The sequence below is a fragment of the Chamaea fasciata genome, unplaced genomic scaffold, assembly GCF_029207755.1.
Source record: "Chamaea fasciata isolate MVZ Bird 193981 ecotype frontalis unplaced genomic scaffold, bChaFas1.0.hap1 SCAF_1, whole genome shotgun sequence".
Lineage (NCBI taxonomy): Eukaryota > Metazoa > Chordata > Aves > Passeriformes > Sylviidae > Chamaea > Chamaea fasciata.
In genome coordinates, this window is record NW_027094086.1 from 29,028,761 (window position 1) to 29,042,809 (window position 14,049).

Here is a 14,049-nt window from a genome sequence, read left to right on the forward strand (position 1 = left end):
TTGGCATATTTAAACAAGTCAGTTTGAACAAAGTCCATAGCTCATGTAGATTGGTGTCACATTCTTAACAGGGACAGAGTGTTACCATTTTACATTTTGAAAGAACTATCCTGTAATGTCTGTTCATTTTATTGCTCTACTGCTTTGTGCTATTGGTGCCAGCAGACATGAGAAATTAGGTAAAGCAAAAAGTATGTTCTAGCTTGGTTGGCCCTGAAGTGTATGTGTTACTGGGACTACATAGCTGCACTCAGTCATGGGCCTGGCTCTGGGCCTATGCTTTCGTGATACAGACTCTTTTATCTAGTTCTGCCAAAACATGGTCTCTTCAGACCTTCTGCTTTTGACTTAGACCTGTTTCCTTTCTATTTTTGTGTTGCTTGTCTTCTCCTAAGCCTTATTCTTGCATGTTTTCCTCACAGCTCTCCTAAGTGTATTTCTTCCTGTAGCCACTGTTCTCATCTTAAGAATCTGTTTCATATTTTTGCTTTTTATCCCAAAGGACCTAGGTTACTTTCCTGTCATTCCCTTGATGCCCTATTGTTGCCAGTCTTCCATCCAACCTTCCAGGTCTGTGCTGTTGCCTCCTTAGCTCTGTGTCCTGTCTCTGCCCAGCCAGTGCCAGTCTCCCCTTGTACCAGCTGCATCTTGGATAGGTCTCTGTTCACCCTGTTCCTGATTTCACTCTCCTTTTTCAACTATTTTTTTCTCCTTGGATTTTGCTTAGATTGACTGACTCTCACCATCTTTCCTTCTTACTCCCTTGTTCTCTTTCATCCTGCTTTTCTCCCAGAATCCCCAGCCAAACTTCCTTGCCTATTCTTATCATTCATCTTGCCCACACATCTCTCAATCCCAGTTTTCCCCCTTTTTCCTTACTTTTCTCTAATTTCCTTACTCTTGTTCTTGTTCTCACAGGAGTACATCTATCTCATTGCAGAAAGCAGTAAAAAGCATCTCTCTGATGTAAAGCTTTTTTCCTGTGTCTTGTCCTTTCTTCAAAGAATTGAGATACTTGAGCTTCTCAAAGAAAAAGACCTTTTAACTTGTGCAGTGAAAAGTGCTTTTCTTTGGCTATATTTTCAAAAAATTTATGCATTGCTTTATTGAAGATATCCCAAATTAAATTTAGCATGAAGCTGCATTTTTAACAATTGAAAATTATCAGGAAAGGGAAAAGTGGCCAACAGCTGTAAGAGGCAGCACCACTGCTAGCCTCACCTCCCATAGTAATCATCACAAAATACCAATTTGAGTTTGAATGTCTTCAAAGTCCTTTTCCACAACATATTGGCAAATACGTAGTCTTGGAAAGAGTTAATCTGATGCTGCAAATTTTACAAGGCTCCCAGCAGAATGAATTGCCCAAGGAGGAGGCAGCACATGAGCAGTGAACTGCTGCCTGCCTTGCTGCTCTGTAAGAGTTAGCTGAGGAGTGAGAGCCCCACTTAGGAGTTGGGCATGGTTTGTGAGTCCCTTGATGCTAGAATTGTGTGTGTGTGTGTATCTCCTAATCATCCTTCCTCTAGGACTAGTTCTAGACATGTAAATTAAAAAAAAAAAAAGACACCTCACAAATTACAGCAGCCTGCATCACCACAGTCTTACCATTTTATAGAAGGGCTAGACTGTGATGCTGATATCTGGAGGAGGATTAGTTATATAACAGAAAATACACAGCTGTTGAAACAGATATTTGAATTTTTAATGGATAAACTTGTAAAGCAGCTTCACCAGCCTTAGATTGTTCAAATCTGTCTCCGTCTATCATGTACTTTTTCACAGTAGAGTGAAGACATGATCCCCAGGGAGTTAATAAAATTCTTTCATCTCAGGGAAAAAAGTGAAAGGAAAAATGAGCTACAGAAGATTTTCCTGTGACATTTAAAGTCCAAATTGGAGTTTGTCTGAGTAATTTATCTTTGGGTATTTGCAGGAGAGAGTGTAGGAGAATAAGAATGAGGGCATCTTAGTTATGTCTAAGCAGTCTGATAGCTAAAAAGAATTTTTGGGGGCTCTGTGTGGCTGGAAGGTCTATCTGTATGATCTCTTTTCCAGCAGATGGAAGATAACATCAGGAGGAGTACTTTAATTGTCAAAGCATGGGAATTACTCCAGTGCAGTATCACCCTGAGACACCATTTTCTTTCAGAGTGACAGGTGATGTGTTTCTGGGATGTTGGAGAGAGATCATTTGCCCCTGCTGCACTGAACATGTGTACACCAGATTTTCTCTGGCAGTATTAAACCTGTCCACAATCTGTATCTGTTGCTGGTGAGGAAGAAATGAAAATACTAGAAATTAAAATGAAAATATCCTTGTAGAGAACATAACAAGTACAAAGGCACTGAAGGAAGAGGGTGCGTTTTTCAATTTGACTTCTTTCACAGTCTGCTTAGATTCTTTGAGTTCCTATGAATTACTTTTTGAAACATGTAAAAGATGATTAGACTGACATGAATTGAAAACTTCCTGCATGGAGAGATTCTTTCTCAAAGCATGTAGCAATTTCTGTTTCCCACTGCTGTTAGATTTCTGCTCACACAGGTGTTTGTGCAACTTCACGCTTCCATCAAGACTTCTTTTTGCAGTGTGCTGTGTTGCCTGTGAACCTACCAACAGTCCTGCATCCTGACCTTCCTTTAACTTCTAGGAATAACATTCAGCATGTTCTTGTGGGTATCAGCATTTAACTAATGGAGGCACAGCCAGCCTTCTGTGAATTGCCTACAACTTGGGCGTGTTACTTCTGTGTGTCTCTCGGGAGGCAGCTCTGAGTGTCAGCCCTTGCTTGGAGGGAGGATGAGGAAGGATTGTGCAGCCATGGGAGTTGTGGTTCAGCTGGGTGTCCAGTGGTACCTGGGAAAATGTGGGCTGGGGAAGACAGTGCCTGTGCTTTTCTGCACTGGGGCATGTTCTGGCCCATAGGAGGAGTATCCACCTGCTGCATGGCACTTTTAGGGGATTGCTGTGTTTCCAGACTGCAAGGCTGGAGCATGATGTTTATTCTTCAGCCTCTGCTTGTTTCCCAGCTGCTTTTTTACACAGTTGCACATCACAAAGTCACTTGAAATACAGCTTTTTCACCAGCTGTTTGCTGTTGAAAAGGCTGGAAGGAATGTCCAATGAGGAGCAGCTAAGGACTTTGGGTTTGTCTAGTTTGGAGAAAAGGAGGCTGCGGGGCCTCACTGCTCCCTACAACTTCTTCAGCGAGGGAAGTGGAAAAGCAGTTGTGATTTCTTCTACCTGCTATTCAGTTATAGGATGCATGAGAAATGCTTCAAAGCTGTGTCGGGAAGGTCAGACTAGACAACAGGAAGCATTTCTTTACCAAGAGGGCGGTCAAAGCCTAGAACAGGCTTCCTGGGGAGGTGTGGTTGATGCCCCAGGCTTCTCAGTGTCTGGCAGACACTTGGATGATGCCCTTAACTTTTAGTCAGCCCTGATCAGGCAGGTGGACTTGTGATTGTTGTAGCTCCTTTCAATTGAAATATCCATTTCTATTCTGTTTTACAGTCTGGCAGTGGAATTCACCTGTGGTAATGATACATGGCCAACCGTGAGGTTAGCAAAAACCATGCCTGAGACCATACTTCCCTCAGTCACCATTCCTTTTGCTCTGAAGGAGGTCATTTGAGCCCTTTCCCACATAAGAAATGCATTTCCTAAGCTATCCATGCTTATCAATGCAGATTGGGGTGGACAGTTTGTGTCTGTCACACCTCCATCCAAATTCATAAAGATGTTTAGAGATCTTCTTGATAGCAGATGCTCAGGTAGATTGTCTCACTGTCCATCCATGTGGATCACTGTGTATGAACTTGCCCCTTTTCCCACATAACCACTGTAGCCTCATTGGTGGCATTAACTTAGGTTTGTACAAGCAGTCTGTGCTTTGTTCCTCAGGAACCTGGGGCAGGTCAGGAAGAGTCAGGTTTTGGGCTGGGTTTCAGAAACTAGGTGAAGAACTGCTTTCTGTGGGGCCTTCCTGCATAATTAATAGGTACATGTTGATATCCACCCAGTTACAACCACCCAGTTACAATCTGTATTACTACTACTGGCTCGATCCTCTTTTTTGGGATGAACTTCCTTATCTTAGCTCTCGTCATAGCTTCAGGAAATGCTGTTATAGTAATGCCACTGCTGTTTTTTGCTGTCTTTTGGGGTTTACCAGCAATAGAGGTGGGACACCGTAAACTGTTGTGACTCTGAATGTCAAACCTCAAGATCTTGTTACAAAGAAGTTAAGACAGCAGATGGGTTATTCTGCAAGATATGATTAAGATGAACATATTTATTACTCCCAAAATATTTTGTCTGTTTTATTTTAATATTTATGAAGTTCTTCCTGAATTAAGTAACTTCTGTAAACTTACTTTTCTATTAATACCCAAATGTGGCTGTGTGTAATTGGCATGTGATTAACACATATAATGGACTTTCAGTCTTGAATATGACTCCTTTGACACGCTTTCTGACTTTTTTTCTGTTTGCTATTCATGTTGGCCACCTGAGACACTTGTTGGGTTTGTTGGGGTTTTTTTGGCATAACATTAATTTTTGTTTCATACTTGCTGGCATTATTATTTTATCAAATAACCTGATAAATTGGTACAGCAAGACTGGAGCAGCAGTCAAAGCACTGATGCTTTCTAATGGTGCACTTTACCTCTAGTCTGTTATTGCTGCCCATTTCATTATTTGCAAGTTGATTACAGCTGCATTTCTCAGGGGCTATGAAATATTCAGCAGCCCAGACTAGCCTAGGGAGAATTGCAGTCTTTGCAGATGAACACCTGCCCTCAAAGGCAAAGAAAAACCAAAAAGTTCTTGTGTTTACAAGTGATGGGGAAAATCCTACTTTTCTTTAGCTTTCCCACAGCAGCGGCTCTAGGTACATACTAATTAAAAATTGCCACTTTACTTATGCTTGTTATTGGATGGGAAGAATAAGAATAAATATACAACTGCTGCATTTCTGCCATGTTTGCCTGGCCACAACAGAGAAGGAAAACAAATGTTGGTATAATTGGTTGCCTGTGTGTCAGTGTGAGGTAGCTGACGTTCAGGGTGGGGTTGGGAGGAAAAAAAACCCTTTCTGTTAAGGGCAGAAATGAACACTACCAGTTATGTTCTCACACTGTGTCTCTCTGGGGGACTTGCCAGCAATGATTGACTGAAATGTGGAATATTTTACCAAGTAGGAAACAGATAAGATTTTTATAAACAGGATACTTCATCATTAAAGTAAAGAAACAATTGCTTTGACCTTGTCACTGAATGGGTAAGGCCAGCATTGTGATAATTGAGAATGTAGCTAAGCAACAGTTCTCCAGGAGCATGCACAGCTTTATTTTTAGTTGACTACACCAGTACAGTGGGGGGACATGTGACACACACACACACGCAGGTATGAATGAGCAAAACAACTGGTTAATGATTACTAAAGAGAAAAAAAAAAACCTTTTTGCATGAAGTTTGAGTTGTAGTATGTTCATACTGATTTTAATTTGGATTTACATCAAAAGAAAGTAATTGAATCAATATATCCTTCTGTCAAGCAGATAGCCTGACAGTATCTCTGGTTTCTTAAGCTGCTTTAGTAACTTGAGTCTCTTCTGAAAATTAATGGTGTAGAAGAAATGGCATATTCCTTCAGAAATAATCTATTTTATATCTGTTTCTGTTTCTCCTTACTTTGATGTTAATTATATTTCCTAATCTTACAGGTTAGTATTGCACAGCCTAATTTATTTACTGCTCTAATTTTGGTTTAAACCAGTCTTAAATACCCTAGTGAGCTAGTCCTCTACAAAGTTAATGGTGTAAGAACCTTTAAATCTGAAATAAATGTCCAGGGAATGGAACGTACTTTCTTCCGGCTAAGTCAATTTACAAACCAAGTTAGTTAATTTTTCATGTAAGCAATGAGGAAAAAACAAAGTCCAAAGTTAGTAATTTTTATTATGTAGGCATTGCAGGACAAATTGCCACCATATGGCCCCTCTGTTATCCCATAAACAAAAGTATGTGTTCCAAGGCTGGTGCCAAGGGAAAATCTGCAGCCTCTTTACCTCTCTCTGTTTCCGGTAAATCTCTCAGCACAGACATGGATGCTTTTTCTTTAGATATTAAACCTGTACAATTGCTAAGTAACAATAAAGTTCTACTTATCAAACCCAAGCAGTTACAGAAATCTCTCTGAAGATCCTTTCACTGTATGAGTATAAACTACCCTAACTTTATATATAGGAGCCCTTAATTCTGATTTGGTTTATGAAATTTTTATTATTGGCAACATTGCATAGGGGAGAGAATAAAAATGTCCTAATTCCCAGCCTAATTTTATCAGATCCTTAAATGCCAAAAGATAGTTTACAGACAAAAATAATAAAAAGGAATTTAACGACTGTATTAGTTACACTTGGGTATTTTGAATATAGAAAGAAAACATTTTCCTCAGGTGCTTTTCTCTGGATATGATTTTAAATCTGATGAACCAGAGAATGTAATGTATATTTTCATATTCTTGAAGTGTGGCATAATTGAATTGGGACTTGTGAATTATTTTGATTTTTTTTTCCTACCTAGGAGGAATCATTTGTCGATACTGTATCTTACTTGAACATCAAGCCCTGCAGAGACTACAAGGTAATTGTTTACACACCTGCTTTCTGTTTCCAGTGGTGGTCAGCTTGGCTTTAACTCATTTTCTCAAGACCCCTGTAATAGCAGTGCTAAGCAACTGAACTGATTAGCAGCAATATTACAAGTTGCTTTTACAGAAGCTGTCGCTTACAGTTTCACCATCCCTGGTGAGCTGTGTGACATTGCCACTGTGTGCGTATAAAACAAAGATGTGATGCATTTTGAAAATGCACTTCTTGTATTTGTGTCTTAAGAAGCAGCAGTACCAGTCCCAGCTGAAAGACAAAATCTGCTGAATATGGGTTTGTGTGTGGTCATTCAGGAAGTTGTTCCTTACCCCTCAGCTTCCCAGTCTTTTAGCTGGTTTTCTTCCTGGACCTGCTTGAGAGGCATCACCTGTCCTGCAGTGCTGACATGGGCTGTCCTGCCCCAGGAAGGTGGCTTTGGTCGGTGTCAGTGTTTTGGTCAAGCAAAGCTATGTCCACCTCACTGGAAATCACAGTCTTAGCTCACTTTGCCAAGCTGATAAAAGCTGTTTCTGCTGTTGCCACTCGTGATAGATGCTGCAGATCTATACATCAATTTGCTCGTCTCAAAGCCCATTTGGAAGCAAAGCTAATGAGGTCACCATGGGTGTGGACAGCAGCTGGACAGAAATAGACTGCTGGGGGTTCATAGTTCCTGTTCAAGTTACCAAGCTCTCCCACTGCTCTGGATGCAGAAAAGAATACTGTGGTTAGGAAATTGGTGTGGGTGTGCAGCCTGCAGAGCAGAGGTGGTGCCTCTGTCTGGAGACCAACAGCATCCAGCCTTCAGTAGGCAGGCTGCTGCTGCTTACGTTCATTTAATGGAGGAATGATGAGATTTGAGCCATACCAAATTTATATTGGGTTGCCTCTTAAATAATGTCACCCAACCCCTGGCAAAAGGTAAATTTCAAGGACTGAAGTTAATTTTAATCCCAAGTGTCCCAGCCCTTGCTGGGTGGCTGTTACTAGTAAGTGAAATGGTACCAGACTGGACTTGACTTGATTGTATGTAGTGCCCACAGCTGGTGCCTGAGTTGAGAAATACTGGGAAGATTTCGAGTCAGTTTCTCAACGCAGTAAGAGCCTTGAAACTGTATGAGGAATCAGTGCTTTGCTACTGCATACCAAGGAGGTGGTCTTCACTTAATGCATACTGATAGTATTGCAAACAAAATCTTCCAGGATAACCCCACAGTACTAACTGACCTGCTGCACGTTCCTAGCTTTTCCTAGGGAAAAGTTGGATTGTTCAGACAAGCTTAACTTTTTTAAGCCTTTACAGGTTTAACATTTCCTTTGCAAAATGGAGTGCACTTCTCTGATAACGTACTTAGTTACCACAATTTGTCTGACCAGGTGCCTCCTAAGCTACAGTGACTGGTTGTATGAGTTTGTTGAATACTCTGAGTCCCTCTCTGTCTCTTTTTGTTACCTTTATGTAGGACAGAGATGCTTCAGTTCCAGATTTTGAGCTCATGAGAAAGGCATAAATAAATACAGCATAAATATGGTTCACAGAATCATTGCTTCTTGGGAATAGTTGTCTTTTAAATGAGCATAGAAATCCATGAGCTTGTACGGACACCTTAGAGATAAAATTAACATAAAATCAATTTATTACCACTCATGCTTCTGGTGTCTTACCTTGTGGAAGCTAGAGGTCTGTGCTGGTTGCTTTTAAATCTGTCAAAGATGAAGCATTTGACTTCTGAACTCTCATTTTCAGTGAAAGATACTCAGATCAGGAAATGAAACACATCTGAAAACTGAGGGTTTTCTCTCTCTTCTCTGTTGAGAAGTGAAATTTTATTGCAAAATTCTGTTTGCAATAAAAATGTGTTGATGACTCTGAAGCACGTCTGAGGGGCCTGCATAATCTGAACTCTTGCAGAGGAAATCAGAACTTGTGAACAGATATTATCATGCCATGTAACGCTCCATCAGCATTAGACAGCAACACAGTGCCATCTGAGGGCAACTGTAGGTCCAGAGTATTATCATCTCAGTTAAAACCTGGGAACCTTAGAGTTGGAAAAAAAAAAAAAAGTTTTATTTGGGTTTTAGGGTCTTTAAGAAATCTAGATGTACTTCTCTGATTTATAGTACAGCCCAGAAACAGCTGTTTGGCTGTGAGCAAGGCTGGAAGGTGATGACAGGATCCTTTTCAACCAGCTGTGTCAGTGGTGAAATAGTATCAATCTTTAGCCTGGCAGATTTTGGGCAGTGAAAAAAAAAAACCAAAACGAACGACCCCTCCATGGGTCACTTGATGGGTATGGTTTGGAGTACCTTCAGATAGAGGTGGAGAAGGCGTGACAGGTGATAAGAGGTCACTGTACTGAGGACTTTGTTCAGGCTGTCAGGAGCCACATCTCCAGGCACTGCACGCACAGACAGGTCTGGTGTTTCACTGAGAGGTTCCTCCCTGAGGTTCCTATGGCTTTCAAAGGCAACATTGAGAGGTTACAGCCAGTGTCAGTTTTAGGAAGCTTAATTATTCATTTAAATAGCATCAAAAGGATAAGAATGTGCGAGTTGAGTGGTCATGAGTAAGGTGTCGACGGTCAAGTGGCCCTGTCTCCTGGGGGCTGGCAGAAATACACGTTGTGCAGTCATTGTTTTAGAAGCACAGGTATGGCTTTTAACACAGATACGGTGTGGTAGGGAGGTGAGGGATGCATAAGGAGTGAAGAGCAGGGTGGGGTCTCTTGGGTAGGTCTCTATAGCAGGACAGCAGAGGTGTTGGCAGGTCATCCCCTGTAACTTACATCTTGCAAAGAACATGCAGGACTGGTGTGTTCCGTGTTTGTGGTGGCCATGGCTGGGCTCACACTGGCCTGCCCATGTTCCCAGTGTCTGCTCTGGGCTGTCTGGCCTGCTGCTGGCATGGCAGAGGTGTAGGCCAGTGGCTGAAGGAAAATGAGTGAGCCAGGTGCCATCTGGAGAGTGCTTGCTGGCATGGGAGTGCTGCCAGGGACCTGGCCGTGGCCCTCGCCAGAAAGGCAGTGAGAAGGGATGAAAGGGTGCTTCTCTCAGAGTGACTATGCACAGGATCCATGGTTTGATGCTGACAGCTTGCATTTACTGTTCTGCTTTCAGTTTCCTTTCTGGCTGTTTTCTACCAAGCACCCGGGCATTGGGGTTTCTAGGTATTTAGAATCAATTGAAATCCATGCAAGCATCAGCCTCAGGCTTCTCCTTTTTGTCTGTGTGGCTTTTGAGGAGTGGGTGTGGGGCTTTTTTGTTTGTTAATGGGCTTTTTCTTAGGTTGAGTTTGTTGGGGGCTTTTGTTTGCTCCTTTTTCATTTGTTTGTTCTTAGATGTCCCTTCTTGTCTTTATCATTTCACTTTCTTTGAGTCGGCCAAAGCCTCTTCTATCCATGTTGATATTAGTGGGCTCCACCCTGTTGGCTGGTGTGACACCTTGTCCCTCTGCCACCATCAGTAGTAGCTTCTGCACTTCTGCAGGTTTCTCTGCCTGAGATGTCAGGTTTTCTCTCTGCTTTCTTCAGGTTGCCCTTCCAGATGGCTGGCTTTCCTGCAGGAGTAAGCACCCCCAGGCAAGGGCACTCAGCCGCAGCTCCTCAGTCTGAAAGGGTCTTAAATACATGAAGTTTGTGCTTTTCATTATACTGAATGTAACAGGAGGGGCCGCATTGTCAGCAAGCTCCCATGGGGAATATCTGCTCTAGAAGGTTTGGATAACAGCAGGAGGGTGGAAAAACCCCCTTTGAGAGCAATGCCTATGGGCTGAATGTTGGTGACTTGGAGTCAGGGATCTTGGAGATCATCCATGGATCTGACTGCAGCTTGCTAGCTTGTCTTTACCTCTTTGTTTTTGCTGTTTGTCTGGCTGTGCTGCTGAACGCGGGGTGCCTGTGGCTTTCATGAGGGCTCCTAGGTGCACTGGCAGCTTGCCCCTTGTCCCAAAATAACCTGTCCATCTCCTCATCATTTTCCAGCATGAGATCTATGTTTTCAAGGAACACGGTGGGAAAGCAACATTTTGAGGGGGTGAGGATGGGTGAGACTTCAGCCCAGCTGGCCATCAGTGAACGGGAGGGGGAGTGTGTGAGATGTGTGTCTGATGTGCTGTCTATCAGCAGGGGCTGAGTGCCGCTGCCTGGCACAGCCCAAGCTTTCCTGGTGATGAAGGGCACATGGAAGGAAGGAAGGAGTGTAGGAGTCAAGTCAATAAGCTGCGGGAGAGCAAGTGAGCAGCAGTTCCTACAATGCTGCTTCTTGTATGGAACAATTAACATAACCAGCCTTTCTCAGACATAATGCAAAGGAATTTAAGAACTGCCCCATGACAGGAGTTAGGCCTGTTTATTTAGACAGGTCCTGTAGAAGTAGAGTGATTCAAATATTCCTGTGATGGGTTTGCATCTGAGCATGGTGGGGACTGAACCAGGAACTGCAGTGACTGCAGAAATAACTTACGTTGCAGGAGCGACTAAGATGATTACAGAGCTGCATGAATGATTAATTTACCCTGCTTTTGTTTCACTTTTGATCCCGGGTCCTCTGGGAAAAAAAAAAAAAAGGCGATTTTGGAAGATGTTTTTAAAATAACAAACAAGTCAGTTGTAATAACAGCTTTACTATGCAGATGTGCACCAGCATCACTCCAAGAGGAACAGAATAAAAAATCACTTGCTACCATTTTTCTGTAGTGTGAATATTTGAAATCTGTAGACAAATGATCACCAAATACTTTGCAATCAGAACATTTATTCACATTGTAGGAGAGCAGTATTATTAATCTTCAAACAGGATACAGAGTGGTATAGTGGTAGTGCTTTCTTAATAACCCTCTAAGCTCAGTGTAGAAAGAATTTGTTTTGTTATTAAAATTACTCCACATATTTGAGACAGACTTCAGCTGAGCAACTGCCTAATACATGCTAGACAGATATTGATTTTTTTGTCTTAGCCCAACGTTTCCCCTGGGCATCATATTATTTATTCATAAAGGAGAAATGATGTCTGACAGGCAGTTAAAGGGGTGTAGAGCTGTAGCCCAGAAACAATGTGAAAAGCTTTGCAAGGACCCCAAGAAATCAATGTGCTGATGCTGAAGAGCAGCCTTTTAATTCTGAGCACACATTCTTGCAATCATTTTGTGTGGAACAGGAAATTTAAATAACAAATAGTTACTATTAAAACTGCAGGCCTAAATTTTCATTCATCTTTATTCCAATTATCCAAGCCAAGGTGGAAGTGGGCACTGAAGGCAGCTAGCCAAGCCCAGGCACCTCTTAGCCATAACACAGGCTTGCTGCTCTAACCCTGATTTGCACATTTGTATGTAAATTTCTGTTGGAAGTAAGATATTTCTGTCAATAAAGATTCAGAACCCAAACGTTGTTCAGAGAGCCAAGACATTCCTAAAATGTGCATGATTCATCACCACTTACTGTGATTAGTGTCTGTAATGATGTCTGTACAGCAGAGTGAAGTAATAAATAGCTGGTATTTTTAGAATGCAGTTTGAAATATTTTGATAAGTTAGTCATTGTGATAGACCTGTTTGAAAAAAAAAATCAGGCCAAATGATATTTGTTCTGGTTTTGTTCATTCAAAACTAGATCACAGCATACTATCAAGCAGTATTTGCTAGTGGAAGATATATTTTATCCCCAGTGATGTTACTTCTACTGAAAAAATCCCCAAACTATCAGGTAATCTTAGGAAAATTTTAATCTGATGTAATACCTCTCTCAATAAGATAAACAACTACTGAAGTATTATATTTGAAATGCAGTGAACATCTAAACATCTGGTCTAATCAGGCCACTATGGAGTTTGTTTCTTGCTCTTTAAAACACAGATAATGCAGTCAAAAAATAGCATGTCATTGTGTAATTAAATATTTCATCTTGATGTACAAGCACAAGGGAGCTGATCTAAATTTGTTCTGGCATTTCTTGACTTTCTAGGACTTGACTTTGAACCTTTTTCTTCTTTGATATATATTGAATTGGGAATTTTAAAATTTGCTTTGCATATTTTGAGGGGGGAGGGGAAATGTAAGAAAATAATTCATATCTACTCTATAGACATGAAAATTACTGTCTTTCTTGTGGTTAATAAGAGGGTCGTGTTACTTACAGTGAAACCAAGACACACATTAACCTTGTGAAGCTAAGAAATTCATATGTACTCCTTAAACTGGTCTGCAGAGCACCTTATAGTTGTTTTCCCTGGGGAAGGCTTTGACCTCTTCAATCATGAAGAATCACAATAAATCCAATTTTAAATCACTCAACTGGGACAGCACAATCTGAGTCCATCCACAGCAGGTAAGAGTGTCTGAAACATGCACACATTTGTATTTTTCCCCGGGAAATGGTATGGTTTTAAAAAGAAGGGAAAAGTGGTGTGTTCTAGGAAATCAAATGTATGAACTTTCACATGTAGTTTTCTGGCATATGATGGCATTGGGAAAGCACCAGAGTTGTTGATTATGCCTGTCTTTCATCGATTTGAAAACCTGATTTCAGTTGACTCAATCTGAAGAAAGTGTAGCAAACCCAGCATTTTTCTAGGCTATTGTACACATTGCAATGGGCATATTTTTAATGCTTGCTATCTGATGAGAACATGAAGTCATAAGAATATTTAATTTCCCCAAAAAGGATACATTTTTATTTGGTTTTGCCAGTACTTTTGAATGCAGCCAATAACTTGCAAGAGTTGCTTTGTATTTACAAGTAGGTTTTAAATAACACATTTACAGCATAGCATTAGAGGGGACAGTGTAGTCACTTTTAAATGTCACTTTTCCAAACTGTTAAACTACAGCTCTAATAATAATTCTTTTAATCTATTTGGATAGCTGATAGCCAGTCAGTTAATGAGGTTTGTTCATCAAAAGCTCAACTGCATTTCTCTGCCTCTCTGAATTCTTTTCTTGATTTAGTCCTGTCCTTACTGTTGTCAGGAGCATAACTCTTGACTTTTGACAGCAGCGGTGTACCCACCCCAGATGAAGCACTAAGAGATGAATACACACATTTTCTGCTTCACCAGCCTGGAGTGCTCTTCAGGACACTCAGGCAGAGGATGTGTGCACCAGAGCTGCTCGCCCAAGGCCCAGCTCTGGTCAGTGCAGGGAAGTGGCTACTCTTAGGATATGGTTCATTTAACATATTTGCAGGCTTATTTTATTGTATGGTGAGTTGTGTCTACTGAAAACCTTACAGGATGCTGTAGTGTGAGTGTAAGGACCAAGTTGTGGGGTGGTTTTCTGTTTCAGGCTGACACACACACGCTGAGTTCCTTTCCAGGCAGCTGTGTCTTCATGTGAGCATAGCATCTGCCTTGGAGTCAGTGGGAATGTCATCCCTGTGTCCCAAAGAGCCT

The 14,049-nt window shown here is 41.4% G+C and overlaps 1 protein-coding gene across 4 annotated transcripts in view; it reads left to right on the top strand.

The window, feature by feature from the left end:
- The window catches only part of PAG1 (phosphoprotein membrane anchor with glycosphingolipid microdomains 1), a 106,592-nt gene that overhangs the window by 18,862 nt on the left and 73,681 nt on the right, over positions 1 to 14,049 (top strand). For 3 of the 4 annotated variants that reach the window (XM_066179649.1, XM_066179662.1, XM_066179673.1), the window contains one exon: positions 6,596 to 6,655. The exons of the other annotated variant lie outside the window; for it this stretch is intronic. The gene's annotated coding sequence lies outside the window, so the exon portion shown is untranslated. The remainder of the gene's footprint in view (positions 1 to 6,595; positions 6,656 to 14,049) is intronic. 4 annotated transcript variants of the gene reach the window in all.